Source organism: Melospiza melodia, unplaced genomic scaffold, assembly GCF_035770615.1.
Source record: "Melospiza melodia melodia isolate bMelMel2 unplaced genomic scaffold, bMelMel2.pri scaffold_45, whole genome shotgun sequence".
NCBI classification, from domain to species: Eukaryota; Metazoa; Chordata; class Aves; order Passeriformes; family Passerellidae; genus Melospiza; species Melospiza melodia.
Window position 1 is genome coordinate 4,287,150 of NW_026948772.1, and position 25,201 is coordinate 4,312,350.

The 25,201-nt window shown below is 50.3% G+C and overlaps 1 pseudogene; it reads right to left on the bottom strand.

Moving 5' to 3' along the window:
• Nucleotides 1-441: 441 nt before the first annotated feature.
• LOC134434661 (olfactory receptor 14J1-like) overlaps nucleotides 442-25,201 on the bottom strand; it is a 55,431-nt pseudogene continuing 30,671 nt past the window's right edge.

The window sequence follows — 25,201 nt, forward strand, 5'->3', positions numbered from 1 at the left end:
CCTCAGCGCGGGAGAGCTCTGAGGGGAAGGGAGGGGTCCCGCCTGTGCAGGGAATAACTGGGGGAGCCCAGTCCTCCTGTGGGAAAAATGCGTATTTTATGATTGGCTTTTCGCAAATATTAATCCAAATTACCCAAATTATTATTACTCTAATTATATTGCTATTTTTATAACCATTTTATTACTTTTAAATTTTTAAAAAACAAGTGATTGGTGTTTTTCACATCCTGTAACCCCCCCGTGTTGTAAATGGCTCCCCCAGAAACATTGCTACATGGGATGTTGTGTGTCAGACACTGAGTGAAAAATGCCAATCACTTGTTTTTAAAATTTTCAAAGTTTAATAGTAATTAAATTGTTATAAAAAGAGTCATATAATTAGGGTAGTAAAAGTTTGGACAATTGAGTTTTAGGACAATACAAGACAATAAGAACAAAGCGTTATGGATGTCCAAGTACCTTTTTCTGGGCAAAATAAGCCTGAAAAAAGACACACTTTAACAGAGGATCAACCCTTAAAAACAATAACCTGTTACATATTCATACACCTCATCCATGATGCACAAATTCCATTCAAACACAGATTTCTGTCTGGTCAGTGTCAGCTTCTTCCTCTGAATCTTGACGGCATCTCCATGTCAGAGCAGGCGGGAAGAAGTTTGTTTGTTCTGATAAGAGAGCAATAAATTATCTTTCTCTGAAAGATTTAGGTGTCCTGTGGCTGCTATCTCACTGTGAGTCCTTTCTTTAAAAAAGTATCTCACATAGCATGGTTTCTATTTTAACATTATGTTATACCCTAAGACTAGATTTAAGACACTACTTAAGAAAATTCGTACAACATAACTTTCTAACACAACACATATAATATTAATTTTAATATTTGTGAAAAACGAGTCATACAATATGCATTTTTCACACAGGTAATGCAGGCCCTGGAGGCATCTCCTGAAGCTGGCACAGCCCCAGCAGATGGCATTGGTGAGGAGGGGGCTGCTGGGGGGCAGTTTGGAATAACTTTGCTGTCCTAGGGTGACGTTATGATGCTTGTATCCCCATTCATGTGTTCTCTTTATGCTGGATATTATGTTCTGTGCCTTCAAGACTGGCTCTGAAGAGCGAAGTTTTGTTTTGGTTTTGTTATCAGCTGCTCCCCCATGGCTGGCGGGACACAGAGACAGGGCAGTACATGGTGCTGCTTTGGCTTTTTGTTTGGCTTTTTGCTTTGCTCTTGCTTTTGCTTCTGCTCATTAGTTAGTTTAGCTAAGCAGTCTGAATTTTTCCCTGGACTGTTTTTCCTTTCCGTTTTTTGGAACCACTCAAACCTGCTCTGGACTGGGCCCTGGGAAACACCGAGAGTTTGCACCTTGTGGCTGCAGCAGCTACTCCTGCACCAGAGGGACTGATAACAGAGCGACCACTCCCAAGAGAGACTTTCTGAATTTGTCATCTTTTTCAGAGTGGTGAAAGAGTGTTGTCACCTGGTATTGTTCATTTTGTGTGCTGGGGGTGCTTTGCCTGTTAAATAAACAGGTTCTTTCCACTTCTCCCCAAGGAATCCTTCCCAACCCGGTTGGGGAGAGAGGCTGTGTGGGTTTCCTTTCTGGAGGGGCCCCTTTGGAGGTTTTCTCCCAAATTTGCCCTAAACCAGGACAAAATTTGGTGCCCAACGCATGGGGCTTGAGAGAGAGTGGAAAAACCCCTGGTCTGAGTGCATTTTGGTTGCCATTACTCTGTGTTGGTATCAAGCAGTTAATGGCCATGTTTTCTGAATTCATAATGTCTCTTGGGGTGGAGGCTTGCATGCATTTCTGGTCCCTAGGTGTGGAGGATCATTAACGGGACATCACACCATGATCAATATGATCAAGTGAAGCCAATTTATTACAAAAAGCAAGCCATTTTTATACTGTTCTCTACTGTTCACACCTCAAGCTAATACATGATTGGTTAAATCCTTTTTACGCATGCATTTTGATATTTCAGTTAATTTTAGTTAGTCTTTCTTCTTGGTGCATCTTGCTGCAGGTTTTCTTGTCTGCCTTTGCATCCTGAACTGTCTGCTGCTGAGCATGTTCTTCTCCTTTTGTGTCCTTCAAGGGCATAGAGACCTTACTCAGTTTCTATGAAGGCTGGATTGTGCACATGTTGCATATGTCCATTGTCCTGCAAAAAACCCTCAGCACTCCTCCCAATGCTTTCTGGTCATTCAAGTGCCCTTCAGCTGACTGGTTTCATGCTTCATGCTTCAGGGAAATGCCAAATATTTCTGAAGCTCAAATGATATCATATTAGTCAACATCTTAATTGTGTTTACATCTCACAGAATTACCTTTTCTTTTGTCTTTGTCTGAAACTGTTGCTGTACGGAAATCTCTGGGGGATGGTGGACTTGTCAGATGGTGCTGGGACATCCCAGTGCACTTGGACCTTGGCTCTGCACTGGAGAGCTCTTCATCCCCTTTCTCTCTTTTCCTCCCTCTGGGCATGGAGGGAGCTCCTGACTTCAGCGTGTGACTCATGTGTGCAAAGAGCAAATCTGGGCAGAACTGGGGCAGGGAGGGTTTGGGGAGACCTTGGGATCTGTGCTGGGCACAGAAGGTGTTTTCCATTGCTCTGAGGCTGTCTGCAATGGAAAGTGGATTTATTATCCAGCAGAGGAATGACTGTTGCATTTGATGGAGCTGTACCTTCCCCTAACTTTGTTGGCTGACAAGAAATGAACATCCCTCTGTGTCTCGGGCAGCTCCTTCTCCAAGGAAAGCAGGTGGGAGTTGGAGCCAAGGAGCTGAAAGCTGCAGGTGCAACCTGGGCTGGAGGGAGCTCAGATTTGCACAAGGCTGCTCTGAGTGGCAGGGCTTGGATGGGGGAAATGGTGGGGTGAGGGTAGGGACAGAGTCTGATGGATTGTCCGCCATGAAGGGTCTTGATTTTCATATCTATTCAAACTGCATGAGGATGTACTTGGATTCAATGTCAATTGAAGATTGCACATATCAATTTATTAACAGGAAATAAAACCTAAACGGGACCTAAGAAATCTTTTCTCACTGTTTTTTAAAATAGAATATATTCAGTTTGAATGCACTTTTGAAATCTGCCTAATTAACCACACAAGATTTGAAAACTGAAATCAAATTATCCCCAGAGGCTTGGCTTGTTAAAGTGTTCTGAATGTTAATGAGCCCTGGGACACTGAATTCCTGCACTCAAGAGCTGAAGGCTGAACAAGCCTCTGGAGCAGGAAAATTCAGCAGCAGCCTCCAAGTTGCTGAGGATGTCAGCAGCTCCCACTGAGGCCATCCCTGCCCAGAGACCGTGGGGGAATGGGCAGACAAGGAGAGCGTCCCTGGGGCTGGGGCAGCACAACTCAGAGGCAGCAGCGGCTCCAGCTGGGAAATGGAGTGTGGAATGTGGCTGTGAGCTCAAAAGAACAAAACAGCCTTTACTGGGAACTTTAGAAAAATCAGAGAAACTTTGGCAAAAGGTTTAGTATGACATTCAATCAACAACCAATTCTCAAAGCACTGACTTGGCCCATTCACCTTCACAAACTCTTAGCTTGATCAATTTTAAGTTACTCAAATTTTACAAGAAGCATGAATTAAAAAGAGAGAAAGACAAAAAAGATACAGAGAAGCACACACACAGCTACCAACTCCTGGATTCCAGCAGTGTTCAGATAGAAATTCCAAGAGGAGGTAGGGTCAAGATGTGTGCTTGCCTTGTGGTCAGCCTTCAATACCCCTTGGTCTTCCTGGGCCCTTCCCCCAGGTGAGACTTGGGCTCATTTGGTCTCTCAGGAGCTGGGCTGGGGGCTGCAGAGGTGGCTGTGGAGCATTGCCTGTGCTGTGCCAGGGACTGGCAGACGCTGCTGGGCTGGGATAGAGGCTCTAGGGGGATTGGGGTTCCAGGGCAGGGCAGGGCTGGACCTGCCCCTTCCTCCCCCACAGACAAAATGTTTTCAGCCAACAATCTCCTCCAGTCTGTCACTACAGGGAATGCTGGAAGTGAAATCCCATTTGTGGCCATGGGCACCTGTTTCAGAAGGACAGTTCTTTTCCATAGGAAGGAAAGCACAGAGCTCCAAGGTTTGGAAGGCAGGTGAGAACCTCAGTAGGCCAAGGCCAGCCAGACGTGTCAGGAATGGTGGATTTCTTTGGGAGCAGTCTTTGAATTTAGGGAATTTTGGAGGTGGAAACCCAATCTCGGCCATGGGCACCTGGAGAGGCAGGACAGTTCTTTCCCATGGGAAGGAGAGCATGGACCCTCCCTCAGTGTTTTGGGGACAGATAAGAAGTGACTATTGTGAAACCACTGCCAGCCAGACTTGTCCTGGCAATATTCCTATGGGAACAATCTCGGGATATAAGGAAATTTGGAGGTGAAATCCCAATTCTGGCAATGGGTGCCTGGAGCCGGACAGTTCTTTTCAATTGGGAAGGAAAGCACAGAGCCCCAGTGTTTCAGCAGCAGATGAGAAGTGACCCTCAACATACACAGGTCAGCTGGACCAGTCAGGCAGTCCATGGGAGGCCAAACCAGCCAGAGCTGTTCTGTGTGCCCTTGGTTTTATGGGGCTCCATAATGTCACAATGGTGCCTTGGATCCATGGGGCCCCGTAGTGTCATCATGGTGACTTGATTCCATGGTTTCCAGCAGTGTCACAATGGCCCCCTGATTACAAGAAGACCTGCAGTGCCACAATGGTCCCTAGGTTCAATGGGGTGCCACAATGTCACAGTGGCCCCTAGGTTCCATAAGGCCCCACAGTGTCACAATGGTCTTCATGGTTCCACAGGCCCCAAATGTCATGAGACTCCTCTGTTCCATGAGGTCTGCAATGTCACAATGGACCTTTGTACCAAGGGGCTTTGCTGTGTCATAATGGTCTCCTCTGGCTTCACAGTGTCACAATGGACCACTGATGACATGAGGCCACTCTGTGTTGCCCTGGAGCTTTGGTTCCATGCAGCCCTGTAGTGTCACAAAGGCCTCTTGATTTCATGAGGCCCCACAGTATCACAATGGTCCTCCCAGGGCCACCATGAGGAGGTCCATAGTATCACAATGGACTTCCTCATGGTCTCACTGGTTCCATAAGGCCTCATAGTGTCCCAATGGTTTGCTTATTCCACGGGGCCTCATAGTGTCACAATGGTCTCCATGTTTGCATGAGGCCCAGCAATGTCACAGTGCTCTCCATGATTCCATTGTGCCCCAGAGTGCCACAATGGTCCCTTGATGTCACAGGGCCCCACAGTGTCACAATGGTCCCTTGATGTCACAGGGTCCCACAGTGTTACACTGGCTCTTTGGTCTCACAAGGCCCCACAGTGTCGCAATGGTCCCTTGATCTCACAGGGACCCACAGTGTCACAGTGGTCCCTTGGTTTCACAGGGCCCCAATGTGTCGCAATGGTCCCTTGGTTCCATGGCCCTGTGCTGCTGCATTCCCCCCTCCCCTTCTCAGGCTGCCCTGCCAGCTGAGAAATGTTCCTTGGGCCTTGGCCTTGGCCAACAGCCCCTGGGCTCAGCTCCTCTGCAGCTCATCACAAACACTGTCTGCTCCAGGCACTGCTGCTGCCCAACCAGCTCCTGCTTTCTCTGGGAGCAGCCCTGGGAACTGTTTTTGTTCCCTCAGCGGCACAACATCCCTGTTCTCACCCTGCCAAAGAAAGCTGTTGGTGCCAAGTGCGGCCAGGATGAACCATTGCTGGGACTGCAGCCCCTCTCTTGGGGCCCTACAAACAGCGCTCCAAAAGGAGCCCTTGGAGCATTCCTGGGCCAGCGACTCCCTCTGAGTGGGGCCTCTCCCAGCTGGGAACTCTCCCGTTTGCTGCACTCGGGGATCCTGAACAACGACGGAGCCTGGGCCGATCCCCCCACTCCTCCAGGCTCAACCCTTCACCCGCTGGGGAGATGCCAAAGCATCAGCACTGAGCATTTTCTGCCCTCAGGGGAATTTCTCACAGGTGCCTTGCACCGACACTTTGTGTCTGTGTGCACACAGGAGTGCCTGTGCTGGGGAAATGTGGCAGAAATGCTGCTCTCTGAAGGGTTTGTGTGCTTTGGATAGCTGAGTCAGTCAGATATCCAGGTATTGGTAAGTAAGGTTTTGTCACAAGCTCTAAGCTAAGTTAAATGCTGCTAAGAGCTGTTCTTTTGCTAAGATATAAAGTTTATTTTAAGTTATTACCTAATTTTTTAAAGTGGTATTCCTGTTTTAAATTGTTAAGTCGTAAGTTATAAGTTAGGTTAAATACTGTTAAGTAGCATTCTTCTGCCAAATTGTGAAGTTGAAGGTATCACTTAAGGTTAAGGTGTAAGTTAAATTCTGTTAGGTTTGAGCTCTATTAAGCTTTCAGGCTGTATTCCTTTTATCCTTGCCTTCACTGTGCTTGTGTCATAGACACACATAGGGACAGTTCTCAGCTCATTTCTGTTTTGATTGCCTGGATTTACTTTGGTTTTGTTGTTACTTTGTTTCCTTTCTGTGCCTGAACTGTCCAGTCAGGAGCAGAGTGGCTCTTGCCAATGAACTTTGTGCTGCTGTTCCTTAATATTAAATCTGATTTTTGCTGATCCCTTGCTGGGGATTTTTTCAGCGCTCTCAAGGCCTCGTTCCTAACAGGATGAAGGAGCCCTGGCCCAGGCTCTGGCCCTGGGGGACACGGGGACGCTGCCGGGGGGTCCCTGTCCCCCTGTGCCACCCCCAGGGCCCCGGCCCCCGTCCCCATGTCAGGCTCTGGGGTCGATCTCGTGGAATATCCTCTGGGGGAGGCTGCGGGGCCGGGGGCGGGGGTACCCGGGGGGACAGGGGACCCCGCTGTGCACGAGCAGGGTTGGACTGCTCTGGGGGGAACTGTGAGGGGGGCCGGGACAGAGTGACCTCCCCAGCGACCTCATACAGCCCCTGTGATGTCACACTGCCCTTGTGATGTCACACTGCCCCTTATGATGCCACACACCTCTTTTGCAATGTCACATAGACACCAATGATGTCACAGCCCACTCTGGGATGTCACACATCACGCTTGTGATGCCACAGAACCAAATCTGGGATGTCACCGTGGAATGTCATGCAGCTGCACTGTGATGTCACAGAAAACACTGTGATGTCAAACAGGCACCCTGTGATGTCACTGTCTGTTCTGTGATGTCACAGCCTGCTCTGTGATGTTACACAGCCACCCAGTGATGTCACAACCCACTCTCTGATGTCACAGAGTCACCCTCTATGATGGCAGGATCTGCTCTATGGCCTCACACCCTTTTCTTTATTGTCACAGGCAGCTGTGTGATGTTGCAACAGTCTCAGTGATGCCACAAAACCCTCTCTGCAATGTCATACTGCCACTCTGTAATGTCACAGCACACACTCTGACCTCACAGCCAGCTCTATGATGTCATACAGCCATACCATGATTTCACAACCTGCTTTGTGATGTCACACAATTCCCTCTGTGATCCTGTAGCTGCTCAGTGACCTCACACAACAAACTCTGTGATGTCACAGCCCAATCTGTGACCTCACACAGCCCAGTCTGTGCTGTCACACAGCCCCTTGCTGGCATCCCAGCTGCTCTGTGCCTCTATGACACAGCCACAGAGGTGCTGCTGTGACACAGCCCCCTCAGGGCCGTCCCACAGCCCCTGCCAGTGCTGAGCCCCTGTGAGCTCTGTCTGTGCCCTGCTGGTGTCCCTGAGGGGCCCTGGCAGTGCCCCAGCCCTGCTGGGCTGTGCACAGGAGCTGCTCCTGGCCAGAGCTGTCTCTCTGCAGCACTGCCCTTGCCAGGAGCTGCCTCTGGGCCAGGAGCCCGGCCCAGTTCAGCAGCACAGACACAGCACAGGGACTTTAATGACCCTCTGGGGCTTTGGTGCTCTTTGCTTCAGACCCATCCCCCAGAATGTGCTCAAAGAATTTCGCAGGGACTCAAAAAGAGGGTGAAACACTGAAGTTTCTCATACTTTAAATAGATCCTTCTGAGGGACAGGACCAAGAAAATGTACCCAGGTTCCAGGTAGAGCAGAACACAGGTGGCAGTGATGACAGGTGGGAACAAGCAAGGGAAAGGTGTCTGTGGTGCTGAGCAAAGCTGCGCCTCTGTCCCTGCAGGCTGTCGGCATCCCCCAGCTGCCCCACCTGGCTGGGCCCTTCCTTTGCTGACAGCTCTGCCTCCTGCCTGCCTCTGCCTGCCCACACAGAGCCTTGGGCTGCTCCAGGCTCCTCCTGGGGACGTGCTGCACCACAGCCCTGCCCTGCCACGGAATGTCCTTTCTCCTGGTGCCAGTCTGGGCCTCCCCAGATGCCATTGGTGCTATTATGTCTTCTTCAGGCCCATTCCCACTATGAAGAAAAAGCTCCAGACTCTCTGAAACCACCCTTCCATCCCTCCCAGGCTATTCCCATTTAGTCCTCAATCTCTACCCCAGTGACCCCAGAGCTATCAGCCTCTCCCTGGTGCTTATCTGATGAGGCCTCCAAACCCCATCTTGGGAGATTTTCTGGTCCTCTCCAAGACCTGTGAAAATGGAAAAATAGTGATTAAAGGATTTTTCTCCTAAATCTTGCAGTGACAGAACAAGGGTCAATATCTTTAAATGAATGAGTGTGGATTTACATTTGATAGAATGAGGAAATCTTTTATAGTTATGAGAAAGGCACAAAGCTGCAAGTGTATTTCCAGAGAAAGGAATGCCCCGTCACAGGAACTGTCTAAGATCAGGATGTTTGTGCAGCCTGACCCAGTGAAACCCTCTCATCCCTAAGGACAGAATTCCTGTAGTGTGGGTTCCCTGATGTGCTGGGTGCCCTCACAGCACTTCTGGCCAGAATGTCTGCTGAGGGCAGCCAGGCTGCTGCAGGGGCAGTGACCTCACAGCCATCACCATGGCAGCCCTGTCCCCTGGGCCTGGCTCTGCCCTTTCCTCTGCCCCTGCCTTGGCTCTGCTGGCATGAAGAGTTTTGTCATTAATATCTTGTCCCCAAGGTGCTGGGGCCAGTGGCTTCCCAGTCAGGCTCCTGGGGCAGAAGTGGCTTTTCAGAGCCCAGCCAGGAATGAGCCCTGAGGCAGCAGCTCTGCAGTGGTGGCCACCAGGCCGGATTGCCAAGGGAGGCTTCTGGCCATGGCCTGCAAGCAGCTGCTGCTGCCAAGGTGCCTTTGGTGCCTCAGGCTCTCCCTGGCACAGCTCCCAGCACGGCGCTCTGCCCTTGTGCCCGAGCCCTTCCCTGTGCTGGGGCTGGCCTGGGGCTTTTCCTGCAGTGGGACCGGCCCTGCTCATGGCACAGGAAAGGCAGTTCCTGCTGGGGCAGGAGGCTCTGCCTGCAATGGGCTCCAACAACTCCAGCAAGGCCCTGCTGACTTCAAAACTGCTTCCTAGAGCACTATATTCTAATAATGGTTATAGCTCCTGAACTGTGGAGTAAATAACTGTGCTAGTGATCTTTCCATCTGACCATGATCAGAATAAGCCAGAGACATATTTATATAAACGTATCTGGTATTCTGTCATTAATCCTGTGGGACAAATTGTGTTGAAGTTGAATTCCACCTGTTCAATCTTTTACACCTTTGACAAAGTCTGGGGCTGGGATTGGATCCAGCCACTCCCAGTCTCCTCTCTTAGAAGGAATTTTAGAAGTCTACAGGCCCTGCAAGGGTTTGAGGATCCATGGTGACTGTTCAGTGTCATTTCTCCACCTCATGATTTGGCAGGAGTTTCTCCAATAAAGAAATAAAGCTCTTGCCTCAAGCTCCCTCTGTGCCCATGACAGGAACCCCTGTGAGTGTCTGGGACATCCCGGCTCTTTGGCAGCCTGGGGACTTCTGGGATGTCACTGTGGAGCCCCCGTGAGTGCCTGTGACAGATCAGTGCCTTTGCAGCTCAAGGTGCCCTGGGATGTCACCATGGAATGGCTGTGACTGCCTCTGACCACAGGGCTCTTTACCATCCCCAGAAAGCCCTGGGAGGTCTCCATGGAGCCCCTGTCTCTGCCTGTGACATTCCAGCTCTGGAACAGCCTTGAGACTCCTGGAAAGTCCCCATGGCACCCCTCTGAGGGCCTGTGACAAATCTGATCCTTAGCAGGTACCCATCACTGGGCCCCTGTTGCTATGGTCGGTTTCCATGGCAACCATCACCAGACATCTGTTGCTATGATCAGTTTCCATGGCAACCATCACTGGGACCCTGTTGCTATGATCAGTTTCCATGGCAACCATCACCAGACATCTGTTGCTATGATCAGTTTCCATGGCAACCATCACTGGGACCCTGTTGCTATGATCAGTTTCCATGGCAACCATCACCGGGACCCTGTTGCTATGGTCAGTTTCCATGGCAACCATCACCAGCCCCTGTTGCTATGCTCAGTCCCTTGGCAGCTCCATGGAGACCCCATGCCGGGGTGGTTGCCATGGACACCAGCTCAGGCCTGCAGCCATAGCCCGTTGCCATGGCAACCATTGGCAGCCCCATCCCCAGGCTCATGGGATCCCAGAATCACAGAATTGGCTGAGCTGGGAGGGACCCATCAGGATCCTCCAGTCCAACTGCTGGCCCTGCCCAGAACACCCCAACAATGCCAGCCTGGGCCTGGCAGCGCTGTCCAAACGCTGCTGCAGCTCAGAGAGCCCCTGGAGCTGGGACCCTTCCCTGGGGAGCCTGGGCAGGGCCCCAGCAGCCTCTGGGCAAAAACCTTTTCCTGAGATCCAACCGGAGCCTGCCCCGACTCAGCTGCAGCCGTTCCCTCCACTCCTGTCCCTGGGCACCAGAGGGAAGAGGTTCCCACAGCCCCAGCCAGGGACCCGCTCCCAAGGCTGTTGCCATGGCCACCAGGGCTGGGACCAGCTGGGATGCTCGGTTTCCACGGGCCGGGATTCAGGAATGGGATTCCTCAATTTCCTGCCCCTGCTAAAACCGTGCTGCCTTCGCTGCCCTTCCGCCTCCCATGGAAAGCACAAAAGGCAAAGATCCTGGGCTGGGATAAGAACAATTTATTGGGAACAACAATGAGATAAGGAACAAACAGAAAAAGAAATTATATTGATAACAGAAGGGATAAATGAAACAGTTTACTGGGAAAACTAATACATCAACAAGAGGCTCTTCCTGGCCACAATTTCCCCTGTCTGGAAAGGACACCCTTCTCCTCAGGGAGAGAGAGGGAGTCCCTTTCCTGCCCCTGGCAATGTTCTGAGGTGCGAGTGAATGTAATGACACGGCCATGGCCAGACCCTCATGTTCTTCCGTCCCACATTATGTCTTTGGCAAGGGCAGGAAAAGGGACAGGTGTTTTTCCAGCATAGACCACAGGGAAACTGGATCACCAGGGTTCTTCCCAATGTGGGCCCTCTAATGGGGGATGAAGCTGGAGTGGTGCATGAAGCTGTTCCTGCATTTTTGGCATTTGCAGGGCTTCCCTTAATGGTGGCTCCGTTGGTGTCTGGTCAAGTGAGAGCTACTGGTGAAGCTTTTCTCACACTGGGGACACTTGTAGGGCCTCTCCCCTGTGTGGATGCGTCGGTGGGTGATGAGGGTGGAGTTGTGCTTGAAGCCCTTCCCGCACTCAGGGCAGTGGAAGGGCCTCTCATCCGTGTGAATCCGCTGGTGCTGGAGGAGACTGGAGCTGGTCTGAAACCTCTTCCCACATGTGGCACACTGGTAGGGCCTCTCCCCCGTGTGGATGCGCCGGTGCTTGATGAGGTTGGAGTTGTGCTTGAAGCCCTTCCCGCACTCAGGGCAGAGGAAGGGCCTCTCCTCGGTGTGAATCCGCTGGTGCTGGAGGAGATTGGAGCTGCTCGGAAACCTCTTCTGACACTGGGGACACTCGTAGGGCCTCTCCCCAGTGTGGAGACGTTGGTGGGTCACAAGGTTGGATCTGTAGCTGAAGCCCTTCCCACACTCCCCACACTCGTAAGGCCACTCCCCAGTGTGGATCATCTGGTGCCTGATCAGGTGGGAGCTCCACCTAAAGTTCTTCCCACACTGCTAGCACTTGTGGGGCTTCTCCCCATCATGAAGCCTTTTATGGACCACCAGCTCTGAACTCTGGCTGAAGCTCTGTCCACCTTCCTCGCTCAGGGTGGCTCTTTCTTCTTCAGAGCACCCTGGGCTGGGTTTGGAGCCCCTCCTCATTCGGGATGTCTGAGGTTTTTCTTCCCTGTTGGATTCCTGTGTGCTAGAATCACTCAAAACAGTCTCTTTCACGAGGTTCTGCCATGCAGATTTTTCTTCCCTGGTCTCCATCCTCAGTTTCTTCCTGGGGGAAGGAAGGACAAGGAGAGGATGGGATTTGCCTCCATGCCAGAGGGAAGGGGAAGGAGATCCCTCCAGTACATCCCTGGCAGGACAGGGCTGACAGCAGAGTTGTCCTGCAGCTGGGGCCTGTGCTGGGCTGGGAGATGGAGCAGGAGAGAGGGGGAAATAGAAACTGACTTCCTCCTCACCTATATGGGTGTCCCGGGGCTCATTCGTCTTCCTCACAGCCTCCTTCTCCATCCAATCAAGGTCTGGGAATGGGAAATCCTGGTTTGGGAAGAAAACAAAGGGTGCGCACATTTTCTTTTGTACTGATTTGAAGGCAAACCTTTGGAGCGTCTTAAGGAGAATTACAATTTAAAAGAAAACTAAGATCAAGGCAATGATACAGAAACACTGCCTTAAACTGACAGAGTCAGGATATAACCTGACACCCTGTTGGTCAGGGTGGTGGCAGCTGTCCCAGTAAATGGTGACTGCAGTGCTGTTGGAGAGATGAAGGTGATTCTGTCGAAGCAGTGATCCTGTAGAAGGGTCTGGTCTTCCTCTGGAGGTCCAGTGGTGGTTATGGAGCTCTTGTCCTCTGGCAATCCAGTAGGCAAGCTGCTCCTGGTGTGGCAAGTCTCAGCTTATATCCAGGTAGGTATGCTTGGATCCTCCCCCTGGGCGGAGCATCCCACAATGGGAGGATGGAATTTTATCAGTCCTGCAGTGACAATCAATGACCCATTCACAGAAGATATCTCCCGTGAAGGGCGTTATCAGGGCTGAGTCATGGAAGAGATAAAGAACACTGCCCCACCTGTTTATAATGGTTGCTGAAGGTGGGGATTGAAAACATGCATTTGGTTACATCTTGCATGGCAACCTGAAACAGTGGGGTAATCCCTGCTCAGGGGGTGAACACCACCCCCCTTACCCAAACTGGCTCAGCTGTAAAACCCCCACCCTGGGAAGGGCACACACAGAGGACAATGTCACACTTACCCTGCCCCAGGGGAGCGCTCTTTTTCCCGTCATTCCCTTCCTGTCCCCCTTTTTCTATCCCATTTACTGTTCAATAAAATTCATTTTTGGTTTGGTCTCATTATCACCTTAATTGGGGCAGAGGAATCTCTCAAACACTTTTCTTAACCAGACTCACCAGACTGTGAAATTATTTTGGCACAGTGAGTTTAGGCACTGTTCTCTGACCCCAAGTGCCTTTGACAACAGCATGGTGCCCTCCTCTGAGGAGGTTGTGGTTCTCTCTGGAGGAACTCTTTGAAACTGGGCTGCAGCTTCCTCTGAGTGACTTATGGGAGAACCGATGAGGTAAATCGCCTTTGTGGGCCCGGAGTGTAAAGAAAATATTTTGTTGTCCTTCTATTACAGCGACCTGATGAAGGTCTTCAGGGTGAGAGAAGTGGACGAGAATCTTGGTTCATGATCAGAAGGCTGGATTTATTGATATATGATATATAATACATTATAACTATACTAAAAGGAATAAGGAGAGAAGTTGCAGAGGCTGCTAAGCTAAGAATAGAATAGAAAAGAATGAATAACAAAGTTCTGTGTCCAGCAGAAAGCAAGGACAAACCATCCTGTAAGTGGTCAGCAAATCCAAACACTCACAGAAGACCAATCACAGATGCTCCTGTTACATTGCAAATCAGCAGATAATTATTGTTTGCATTTTTCTTCTGGGGCCTCAGCTTCCCAGAAAGGACAAATCCTAAAAGAGAGGATTTTATGAAAAAATGTCTGCGACATCCTTCCTTGAAATGTTTTTTTAAAATCACAGGAGGAAAGGGAGCAAATGATACCAGCGAGACTGACAAGGTTCATTCACCCCATGGTGAGGAACACAAGGCTGCTAAAAGTCCTACAAGAAGCTCAGCTCAAGTAGCTAAATTCCCAAATAACTCCTGAATTCCCAGGCTTGAGTGCTTTGCGAAATGTGAGAATCATTTTTCTCTTCATCCCTCTTCGCCTTTGTGACAGTTACAGAGTTTACTTTCCTTTTAATGATATCTGTATTGGGCTGAATTTACACTTTTATCAGAACGTGCTAGCAGCTGAGCTGGAGCTGTGCAGGAACCAGTGGAACTTGGAATTGCCACAAAATGGCTTGTACTGTCAGTTTATTAATGTTTGGGATTTGTTTGCATTTTCATCACATCTGACTTGTGGGAAAATCAAATATTCATCAAAGTGATTTATGCAGAGTCAAGTTTGATTTCTGCCAAATTATTTTGTCCAGTGCCCAGGGTATGCTCGAGGGGTCCCTGTGCCTCTCGCCATGGGGGATGCTTGGGAGGGATTTGGGGGTTTGTCCCTGTCCCTGTCACCCCAGGCCATTCCCCAGGGGGTCTCCATCATTCTCACCCCAGAGAATGCCTGGAGGGTCTCCCTCCCTCTCACCCCTGTGCCAGGGGGTACTCAGGGCAGTCTCTGTCCCTCTCAGCCCAGGGGATGCTCGGGGGTCTCTGTCCCCTCACCCTGGGGGATGCTCGGGGGGTCTCCATCCCTCTGGCCTCAGGCAATGCCTGTGCAGGGCTGGGGACCAGGGGCTCTGTGTCCCTCTCTCCGCTGAGGGTGCTCGGGCCTGGGGGGGCTCTCCGACCTTCTCACACCTGGGGAGGCCGGGGGGGTCTCTGTCCCTCTCAGCCCTGCTGTGACCCCACCCAAACATCATTGGGCTCTGGGTGAGCTCAATCCCAAACCCTGATCCTGGTCTCAGTCTCACTCCACATTTAGACACACTCACAGTTCTGTATTTATTCTCATCCCAGTTTCAGACTCATCTATCCCAAGACCCAACCCCAACCCCAGCCCTAAAGCCAATCCCATGTCTAGCCTTAACCCCAATCCCAGCACTAATCCAAATCTCAACCCCAACTCCAATCCCAGCCCCAATTCCAGCCCCTTCCTAAATCCTCAGCCCCAAACCAAATCCCAGGTTCAGCCCTTCTGGGGGTTTGGGGGTGTCTCTGTCCCTCTGAGCCCGATGATGTTTGGGTGGGGTCACAGCAGGGCTGAGAGGGACAGAGACCCCACCGGCCTCCCCAGGTGTGAGAAGGTCGGAGAGCCCCCCCAGGCCCGAGCACCCTCAGCGGTGAGAGGGACACAGAGCCCCTGGTCCCCAGCCCTGCACAGGCATTGCCTGAGGCCAGAGGGATGGAGACCCCCTGAGCATCCCCCAGGGTGAGGGGACAGAGACCCCCGAGCATCCCCTGGGCTGAGAGGGACAGAGACTGCCCTGAGTACCCCCTGGCACAGGGGTGAGAGGGAGGGAGACCCTCCAGGCATTCTCTGGGGTGAGAATGATGGAGACCCCCTGGGGAATGGCCTGGGGTGACAGGGACAGGGAAAAACCCCCCCAAGCATCTCCCAGGGCAAGAGGAACAGAGGCTTCACAAGCATCCCCTGGACACCAGACAAAGTAATGTTGTTTCTTGTCAGAAATCAAAATTGACCGTAGATAAAATGCCTTGAATTTATTTTTCCCACAAGTCACTTGTGATGGAAAGGCAAATAAATCCCAAAATTTTATAAGCTTATAATAGAAGCTATTTTGTGGCAAATCCAAATTCCTTTGGTCTTGTACAGCTCCAGCTCAGCTGCTGGCACATTCTAAAAAAAGAAAAGTGGAAAATAGGCCCAATACGGGTTATGAAAAGGAAGGGGAAGCTATGCGTAGCTGTCACAAAGGTGACAGGAACAAAGAGAAAATTATTCTAACATTTGGAAAAGTTCCCCAGCCTGTGAAACAGACTTCCCCTGGAGGGGGCCAAGTGTGACATTGTCCCCTGTATGCGTGGCATTCCCAGGGTGGGGGTTTTACAGCTGAGCCAGTTTGGGTAAGGGGGGTGGTGTTCACCCCCTGAGCAGGGATTACCCCACTGTTTCAGGTTGCCATGCAAGATGTAACCAAATGCATGTTTTCAATCCCCACCTTCAGCAACTGTTATAAACAGGTGGGGCAGTGTTCTTTATCTCTTCCATGACTCACCCCTGAAAAGCCCTCCAGGGGAGATATCTCCTGTGAATGGGCCATTGAGTGTCACTGCAGGACTGATAAAATTCCATCCTCCCATTGTGGGATGCTCCACCCAGGGGGAGGATCCAAGCATTCCTACCTGGATATAAGCTGACACTTTGCTACACCAGGAGCAGTTTGCCTACTGAATTCCCAGAGGACAAGAGCTCCAGAACCACCACTGGACCTCCATAGGAAGACCAGACCCTTCTACAGGATCACTGCTTCGACAGAATCGTGTTCATCTCTCCAACAGGACTGCAGCCACCATTTACTGGGACTGCTGTGAGACAGAGTAAAGATCCATTCTGAATTATGTGAAGTGTCTAAGAGAGGTGAAAAGTCTGTGAGGCCAAAGCTGAATTAAGAACTCGCATGCCGAGACAGCAAGGAGACAGAGAAAGAAAAACAGAAAAGACCACAAGGTCGATTTGCCCCCGACTTAGAAATTCCTTTGATAAAGAAGAACTGGTGCTAAATGTCACACGGAATGAATATGTATGAACTTATTGTGAAACTGTATGCATATGCATTTGGAAGGGGGATAAAAGAAGACCCGAGGTCTTCAGAAGTACGCATGCCTTGTTGGGAGACTTGCGTCCGGCGCGCGTCGTAAATAAACATACCGGGCTTTACAACTTTTATAAAGTTGTGAGGTTTCTTCTTTTCTCTGCAAAACAGCTGCCACCACCCTGAACAACAGCTGCCACCACCCTGAACAACAGGGTGTCAGGTTATATCCTGACTCTGTTTAAGCCAGTGTTTCTGTATCTGCCTTGATCCTTATTTTGTTACTGAATTGGAATTCTGGCTTAGACTCTTCCTCAGGTTTGCCTTTAAATCAGTACAAGGCTCATTGTACTCATCCCTTGTTTTCCTCCCTTGTTTTAGGAGTATCCCGTTCCTACAACTTGGCCAGATGGCAGAAGACAACTCAAGGAAGATGAGGATGCCCCAGGACACCCAGGCAGGTGAGGAGGAAGTCAGTGCCCCTTTCCCCCTCTCTCCTGCTCCATCTCCCAGCCCAGAAAATCCCCTCGCTGCAGGACATCCCTGCTGCCAATGCCATCCAGCCGGGGATGCACTGGGGGGATCTCCTTCCCCTTCCCTCTTGCACGGAGGGAAATCCCATCCTGTCCTTGTCCTTCCTCTACCAGAGAAGGAGCTGAGGATCAAGATCAGGGACGACAAATCCCCACAGCACAACCTCATGGAAGAGGCCGGTTTGAGTGGCTCCATGGGAAAAGAATCCAATGGGGAGGAAAAGCCCTGGAGATCCCCCATGAGGAGGAGGGGCTCCAAACCCAACCCAGGGTTCTCTGAGGAGGAAAGACCCACCCTGAGCCAGGAAGGTGGACAGAGCTTCAGCCAGAACTCGGAGCTGGTAGTCCATGGGCAGCTTCATGATGGGCAGAAGCCCCACAAGTGCTTGGAGTGTGGGAAGAGCTTCAGGCAGAGCAGCACCCTGATCAGCCACCAGAGGATCCACGCTGGGGAATGGCCCTATGAGTGTGGGGAATGTGGGAAGGGCTTCAGCTCCAGCTCTGCCCTTGTCATACACCAACGCATCCACACGGGGCAGAGGCCCTACGAGTGCCCCAGTGTGGGAAAAGCTTCACCCAGATCTCTGTCTTATGTCGACGGAAGGGAACCAGGACATCATTTTGATCATCACAGGCTCAATTTTATTGATCAGTACGGCGGGTTAAATACAGTTAATAATGAGCTTCATACATATTGCAAAAGTTGAGCTCAGGATTGGTCAGCTTGCATATCAGCACCTACGCCTACTTCTACATTCCTATGGTTCTACTTTTGATACTTTCTATATATTCTTAGGATGTATTCAGGACTAATCTCAACTCCCTATCCTCATGTTGCAGCAAGGTCGCTGCTGACTCTTCCTTTTAGCTTGCTGACTGCTGACTTTTCTCCTTCAGTTTTACCAGTGGCATTATGTCAGTGTGGCCTTTCTCAGCTAACCAATTATTAATAATACTCTCCACAGTCTTAACTAGACACCAATGGAGGAACCTGTAAGGGAAGCTCTGCCAATGCCCCAATGGAGGAGGACTTTTGTGCACTGCCCCAACTTCATCTATAGTTGGAGGATCCATGTTGGGAAGAGCCCTGGTGATCCATTTTTCCTTCTGATCCATGTTAGGAAGACACCTGTCCCTTTTCCTGCCTCTGCCAATGACATGATGTGGGATGGAAGAACATGAGGGTCTGGCAATGACTGTGTCATTACATTCACTCCCACCTCAGGACATTGCCAGGGACAGAAAAGGGACGCTCTCTCTCTCTCTCTCTGTCCCTGAGGAGAAGGGTGTCCTTTCCAGGCAGGAGGAAGTACGCGGCCAGACAGACCCAGTAAGTTGTGTTTTAGTTTTCCCTGTAAACAGTTTTATTTATACACTCTGTTATCAATATTGTTTCTGTTCCATTCGTTCCTTATCTCATTGTTGTTCTTAATAAATTGTTCTTATCCCAGCCCGGGATCTTTGCCTTTGTGCTTTCCAGGGGAAGCGGGAGGGCAGCGAGGGCAGCGCGGGCAGGAAATTGGGGAATCCCATTCCTGAACCCCAGCCCATGGAAACCGAGCATCCCAGCTGGTCCCAGCCCTGGTGGCCATGGCAACAGCCTTGGGAGCGGGTCCCTGGCTGGGGCTGTGGGAACCTCTTCCCTCTGGTGCCCAGGGACAGGAGTGGAGGGAATGGCTGCAGCTGAGTCGGGGCAGGCTCAGGTTGGATGTCAGGAAAAGGTTTTTGCCCAGAGGCTGGGGCCCTGCCCAGGCTCCCCAAGGAAGGGTCCCAGCTCCAGGGCTCTCTGAGCTGCAGCAGCGTTTGGACAGCGCTGCCAGGCCCAGGGTGGCATTGTTGGGGTGTCCTGTGCAGGGCCAGCAGTTGGACTGGAGGATCCTGATGGGTCCCTCCCAGCTTGGCCAATTCTGTGATTCTGGGATCCCATGAGCCTGGGGATGGGGCTGACAATGGTAACAGGCTCTGGCTACAGGCCTGAGCTGGTGTCCATGGCAACCACTCCAGCCATGGGGTCTCCATGGAGCTGCCAAGGGACTGACCATAGCAACAGGGGGCTGGAGATAGTTTCCATGGAAACTGACCATAGCAATAGAGGGCTGGTGATGGTTGGCTGCTAAGGATCAGATTTGTCACAGGTCCTCAGAGCGGTTCCATGGGGACTTTCCAAGAGTCTCCAGGCTGTTCAAGAGCTGGAATGTCACAGGCAGAGGCAGGGGCTCCATGGAGACCTCTCAGGGCTTTCTGGGATGGTAAAGAGCCCTGTGGTCAGAGGCAGTCACAGCCATTCCATGGTGACATCCCAGGGGACCCTGGGCTGCACAGGCACCAATCTGTCACAGGCACTCACGGGGGCAGCACAGTGACATCCCAGGAGTCCCCAGGCTGCCAAAGAGCCAGGATGTCCCAGACACTCACAGGGTTCCTGTCATGGGCATAGTGGGAGCTTCAGGAAGAGTTTTTTAGAGAAGCTCCTGTTGGGTCTCGAGGTTCAGAAAGGAGCCCCAAAAGCCCCCATAGATCCCAAAATGTCACCATTCAATCAGAGATGACCCAGACTCCGATCACAAGTCTAAGGGCTCAAAGCCACCCTTTTTTCAATCCTCTTCGTTTATACCTTAGTTTGCTACAGGTGGACCTCATTGGTAATTTAATCAGCACATTTCACATGGTTGGTTAATGAAGAGAACACTCTTCATTAAAAACTTTTTGGAAAAAACAACCTATTATAAATGTTGTCATGGTGCCAGTTAATCATGTTTGTTTTATGCTGGGCCTTTCTGGGGACTCTCTGGATGTGGGAAACCCTCCTGTAGCAGTTCTGTGCCAGGTAAAAGGAGATGCACAGGACTTTTTTGGTCTTTGGCTTCTTGTTTATTGTTATCTGTTCTAAAGTTTTGCATGCTGTGCATACCAGGCTCAGCACGCTGGACAAACACCTCAAAATGGCTCTAAAATGTATGGTTTCAAGGCCTTTTAAAGTTGTCTCACCCAATTAACTCTTAAAACGTACATTATTTCTACTTATCTACCAATACTCATTCCTTGCACTGCAACCTCTGCACTGTGCTTTCCTTAACCAATCACCCTGTGCCACAAACACTGCAGAAAATGGAGTAGATGAAGAAGAAGACAGGGACTACATCCAAATTCCTCCATCTTGCTTCCTATCTACATCATAATAAAAATCCCAAAATCTAAATTTCTCACCCAAGGGACATGCTATACTACCCTCTAATCTATTTCAGACTTTGGTAAATTGTAATCTGTCTCAAAGTCCTGGAAGTCCTCTCCATGGGGGTAATATAAAGGCAGTGTTTCTCTGGGTGTCAGGACCCCTCAGAGCAGACACAGAAATATTCCCTGTACCCTAGATTCCCACACATTTAACCTAAAAACCTTTAACCCTTAACATGTGAAGTTACCAAAAATGTTCCAGAAAAGTAGGATTAGAAGGAGGAGAAATAGAGAACAACAGAAAGACAGAAGATCCATAGAAAGACACACACATAGGTACCAGCTACTGAGGTTCCAGCATCGCTAACAGAGAAACCCCAGGGGAAGACAAGATCCAGACCCATAGCTGGCCTCGTGCTCTGGCTTTTAAGCCCCTGGGCCTTCATGGGCCCACCCCTGGGGTGGGACTGCCAGTTGCTTGTCCAATATGAGCCCAGGTAGCACCAGCTGCTAGTGTGTGATTGATTGACAGCTCAGCCAATCAGAGTGGGGTTAGCACAGCCCCCTGCTGTGTGATTGACAACTCTGCCAGGCCAGGGCTGGGGGCGGGGCTCTGTCCCACCACACAGCAAGGCCTGACCCGGCCCTGGCCCCACACGGGCATTCCGAGCATCCCAAGGTGTCTCAGGACACTGATCTCATCCAGCCTCTGACAGCAACCATGGTGACACTACGGAACCTCATGGAACCAAGGGTCCTTGTGACAATGGAGGTCCAAGGAGACCCTGGAGAGACTGTGGAATCCAGGAATCATGGAATCAAGGAGACTATTGTGCACATCATGGGCCCTGTGGAAGCAAGGATCAACAATCAAATTGTGGTTTGATTGTGATTGATTTAAAATAGAAACAAGGAGCCATTGTTTCACAGCAGAGCTACATGGGGCCAATGGACCCTTGTGACTCTGTTGGGGCTCATGAAATCAAGAAGCCATTGTGACATTGCCAGACCTCATGGAATCAAGGAGACCATTGTGACAGTGTTAGGACCCGTGAAGTCAATGGAACATGGAACAGGTCTGCCTGGTTTGGACTCCTGCAGGCTGTCTGACAGGTCCCACTGAATTTGACATGTCAAGGGCCACTTCCCATCTGACCCTGAAACACTGAACTCTGTGCTTTTATTCCTATGGGAAAGAACTTTCTTTCTTGTCTAGGCACCCATGGCCAAAATTGGGATTCTGTGTCTAAAATTCTCCATATCTAAGGGCTACTCCCAGACAAAATCTGCCCATACAGTCAAGTCTGGCTAAACTTGGCCTCTGGTGACTGCCTCTCATCTGACCCTACACCACTGGGGCTCACTTGTTTCCTTCCTGTGGAGACCACTTTGACACTGTGGGGCATTGTGGAACCAATGGGCCATGGTGACACGTCAGGCCGGTGTGGAACCTGTTATACTGTAGGAACTTCTGGAACCAAGGGGAACATTGTGACCCTGCAGGGCACCATGGATCCAAGGGGCCACTGTGACACTGTGGGGTCTCATGGAACCAAGGACATCATTGTGACTCTGTTGGGCTGCATGGTCCCAAGGGCCCAGTGTGAAGCAGCAGGGCTTTGTGGAACCAAGAGGCCATTGCTGCATTTCAGGGCCTCGTGGAGCCAAAGGGCTGTTGTAATCCTGCAGGGCACCGTGGACCCATGGAGACCATTGTGACATTGCAAGACCGCATGGAATCATGGAGAGCATTGCGACACTGTGGGGCCTCATGGAACCAAAGGGTCACTGTGACCCTGCAGGGTCTTATGTAAGGAAGGGGCCATTGTGACACTATGGGAACTTGTAGAATCAAGGGGATCATTGTGGCACCACTGGAGCCTATGGAACCAAGGGGCCATTGGACACAGCAAGGCTCCATGGAACCAATAATCATTATGACACATGGGGCCTTGTGGAACCATGGAGACCATTAGGTTCCGTAAGGACTTGTGTAACCAAGGGGCCATTATGACACCAGAGGTCATCATGGAAGCAAGAGAACCATTGTGGCACAGCAAGGCCTCATGGAAGCAAGGACCAATTGTGACACTGCAGGGGCCTGTGGAACCAAGGGAACGTGAAATAGGTGTGGCTGCCTTGGCCTCCCAGGGTTCACCTGACAGGTCTGACTGACCTTGGAATGTGGAAGGCCACTCCCATTTGGCCCTAAAATTCTGGGACTCTGGGCTCTTCTTTTTATGGAAAAGAACTGTCCATTTTTTCCCAGGCATCCATGGCCAAAATTTGGATTCCACCTCCATATTTCTGTGTATCCAAGAATTGCTGCCAGACAAAAGCTGCCAAACAGACAGGTCTGGCTGGTCTTTGATTCCTGAGTGCCAGAACTCACCTTTTTCCAAACACTGGAAAGAGCTCTGTGCTTTACTTTGTATGTAAAAATCCATGCTTCTCCTGGCAAAACATTCTGAAATTAGGATTCCACATTCATAATTTTGAATATCCAAGGTTTGCTCCAAGCAAACCTGCCAGGACAGACAGGTCAGGCTTGCCTTGGCCTCTGGTGGTTGCTTTTTATCAGCTCCTGAAACATGGGGGCTCTGTGGTTTTCTTCCTATGGAGACCAATGTGACATTTGGGAGCCTGGTGAAATGAAGGGGCCATTGTGACAATGCAGAGCACCATGGATCCAAGGGACCAATCTGACACTGTGGAGCCTCTTGGAACCAAGGACATAATTGTGGCTCTGTTGGGCCGCATGGTCCCAAGGGGCCCAGTGCAAAGCAGCGGTGTGGTAGTGAGCCCAGCTGTAACTCAGAGTCAGCCAGATTTTATCCCAAAAGAATTGGGCATGAGTTTCAAACCCTGGGAATCATTTGTTTAACTTAGGGTGAGTTTGAGAGTTCCCCCATAAGCCTTTAGTGTTGCTATGCTAATTTGTCCAAGTTCTACTCCTCTATTGGTTACTTGTTTCCCCTACAAGTTTATTGTTCTTGAGCGTTCTACCCCCAAGTGTCTATGTTGTTGCTTCCCCTTTGTCTCAGGTTTTAGGAACCTGCCCCTTGTACTGTGCTGGACTTCTCCATGTTTATTCTTTTTCATTCTGTTATTAAAGTTCATTTTAAACAACTCCATTGATCCTGCCCCTTTTCATTTTTGCCACCCTTGCCCTGAAGTCAGGGAACCAGAGAGGTTTGTCACAGCCACCTTCATTGTGACTTTTGGTGCCCGAACAGGGACCCTGACATTCACGGCTCCCTGTGTCAGTCACATCAGCTGGGGTTAGCTGATGGATAGGCCAGCACTCCCCGGGATTTTGCATTGTGCTGGGCCCGGCGGATTCATCACTGCTTCAAAGAACCTTGCCCAGCATCAGCAGGGACAATGATGGTTTCACCTGCACAGGATTGCAGGTGGGTTTGGGGAAATGCAAGACATTTATTGCCCATTTTGCCACGGTGTTTTTACAATAGGCACCCACATCCCATAATTGGTTTGCAGTGTTCCGGTGGCTCTTCCCCATAAGGCAGAGAAAGAGAAAAATGGGCAGCCAGATGTCCAAAGTAGAAAGGAGCATATATGGATGCTTTAATTCTCACTGATCATGATATAATATTTTCAAAGGATGAATTTAAATCAATCATGGGGTGGATCATTAAAAATTTTCCAGACGCCTCTGCTGACGAAATCCATACCTCTGAATTTTGGGACTCAGTGGGAGTTAAACTGTACAACCTTTTGATCAAAAGGGACCCCATTGCACCCCGCATGCTTCCCATCTTCCATACTATCCTTGAGACCCTTCACCAGCAAGCAGTGTGTTGAAAACTCAATCCATTGGTCACTCCTAACTCGGGACCTCCCTTCAAACCTGCCTTTCTCAGACCTTTCATGATGGTCCAAGATGGCAATGGCCAGGCTGTCTTAGAGCATCATGCTCTGGAGAGTCAAGATAGAAGGGGCCCAAATGTGGCTCAGGAGCCTGAGCATCCTCCCTCCGTCTTGGCTCCTCCACTTCCTGCTACCACAACCTTCTCTTCTGCCCTGAACAAACCTCCAGACTCCACCCCAAAAACTGCGGGTCAAGCCCTCACTGTCAATCATCCTTTCCACTCTGGGCCATGCCTCCAGTGAAGGAAGGAGACTGGCAAGTACCCTCGACACTCCTCATTGCTCCCGTGTGAAAGAAGGGGGAAGAATCAAAGGTATCAGGCATTGATTTATGGGGAAATCAAGGATCTGTGTAGGGCAGCTAAAGACCATAGGAAGGACTTACTTTGTTTTAATGGACTAATGAGGGCCATGTTTACAGCACATCTTAACTCCCTATGATTTAAAATATATTATGACCATGTTGGTGTCACCTACAGAATACACCCTGTGGGAAGGGGGATGGAAGTGTTTACATTATCAATTAATAGGAGACTATGATAATAAGGGGGCAAGGGCGGAATTGACAACCAACCATCTAGCTGAAGAAGGACAACAGAGCCTACCAGATGATCAAGCAGCAGGTATTTGGATGATATCAAAGAGATGGCTTTGCAAGCATTAATCCAGGTATTGGATGGCAGCACCCCCAATTAGGACTATCTTCAGTGGCTGCAGCTAAAGCTTTAGGACAATTAGACCATCTTGTGTGCCTGTTAGGTAAGCAAACCAATGCTACCTCCCTTGCACTGAGTGACCTGCTCTC